Genomic DNA, 1,875 nt, shown 5'->3' on the forward strand with positions numbered 1-1,875 from the left:
AGGACCTTTGGCCCAACTTACCCATACCAGCCAACATCACAAGTGATAGCAGACTTAGGCCATTCGGCCCAACACGTCTACTCCGCCATTCAATCATGGCTGGTCAATCTTTCCCTCCTAACCCCATTCTCCTGCCTTCTCCCCATCACCCCTGACACCCGTACTAATCAAGAATCCATCTATCTCTGTCTTAAAAATGTCCACTGACTTGACCTCCACAGCCGTCTGTTGCAAAGAATTCCATAGATTCACCACCCTCCGACTAAAGAAATTCTTCCTGTCCCATCTACACTAGTTCCACCAGCCTGCGTTTGGCCCCTATCCCTTGAAACCTGTCATAGAGTGATACAGTGTGGAAACAGGGCCTTCGGCCCAACTTGCCCACACCGGCCAACATGCCCCAGCTACACCAGTCCCACCTGCCAGCATTTGGTCCATATCCCCCCCAAACCTGTCCTGTCCAAGGTGCTTGTCTAAATGTTTCTTAATAAGTTCATCGTGTTCAAGAGCCTGAAGGTTGTTGGGAAGAAGCTGTTCTTGAACCTGGAGGTTGTGGTTTTCAGGCTCCTGGACCTTCTTCCCAACGGTAGCAGCGAGATGAGAGTGTGGCCAGGGTGGTGTGGGTCACTGATGACGCTGGCTGCCTTTTTGAGGCAGTGCCTCCTGTAGATCCCTTCGATGGTGGGGAGGTCAGTACCCGTGATGGACCGGGCAGTGTCCACCACTCTCTGTAATCTCCGTCATTCCTGGGCATTTGCATTGCCAAACCAGGCCGTGATGCAACCAGTCACTATGCTCTCTACTGTACACCTGGAGAGGTTCAAGAGAGTATTCATTGACATTCTGAATCTTCTTAGGAAGTAGAGACATTGTGCAGATGCGTGTCCATCCGCCTCTTTTCTCTTAACTTTCCCCAAATGATAATGGAAGTATTTTGACTCGAAACTCTAAGTCTGTAGAAGCTTAATAGAGTATTGATCAACAGCCCTAGTCTCCTCAATCTTCTAGAAACAACTAACTGCAGATGCTGGGTTACACCAAAGATAGACACCAAGTGCTGGAGTAATTCAGCGGGGCAGGCAGCATCTCTGGAGAACGACACTGACTACGGTTCGATCCTGACTACGGGTGCTGCACTGTAAGGAGTTTGTACGTTCTTCCCGTGACCTGCGTGGGTTTTCTCCGAGATCTTCGGTTTCCTCCCACACTCCAAAGACGTACAGGTATGTAGGTTAATTGGCTGGGTAAATGTAAAAATTGTCCCTAGTGGGTGTAGGATAGTGTTAATGTACGGGGATCACTGGGCGGCACGGACTTGGATGGCCGAAAAGGCCTGTTTCCGGCTGTATATATATGATATGATGATATGATGACCCGCTGTGTTACTCCAGCACTCTGTGAAACGTCACCAGAGATGCTGCCTGACCCGCTGAGTTACTCCAGCACTCTGTGAAACGTCACCAGAGATGCTGCCTGACCCGCTGAGTTACTCCAGCACTCTGTGAAACGTCACCAGAGATGCTGCCTGACCCGCTGAGTTACTCCAGCACTCTGTGAAACGTCACCAGAGATGCTGCCTGACCCGCTGAGTTACTCCAGCACTCTGTGAAACGTCACCAGAGATGCTGCCTGACCCGCTGAGTTACTCCAGCACTCTGTGTCTATCTCTTTAATCTTCAGATTGAAAACATGAGCATAATAAATCTAAAGCTAATGCCCCCTAGTGTGGACAGTATCACAATGGGTGGATGTGATGTGATTTGATGTAAACGTGCTGTTGGGATTGTGTTGCAGTTTGTCCATACAACAAGGCGCTTGTTGAGAAGCTGGCCGATTCGAACCTGATGAAGGTCGTGTGGCGGATCCACCACGCTC

Source organism: Rhinoraja longicauda, chromosome 8, assembly GCF_053455715.1.
Source record: "Rhinoraja longicauda isolate Sanriku21f chromosome 8, sRhiLon1.1, whole genome shotgun sequence".
NCBI lineage: Eukaryota > Metazoa > Chordata > Chondrichthyes > Rajiformes > Arhynchobatidae > Rhinoraja > Rhinoraja longicauda.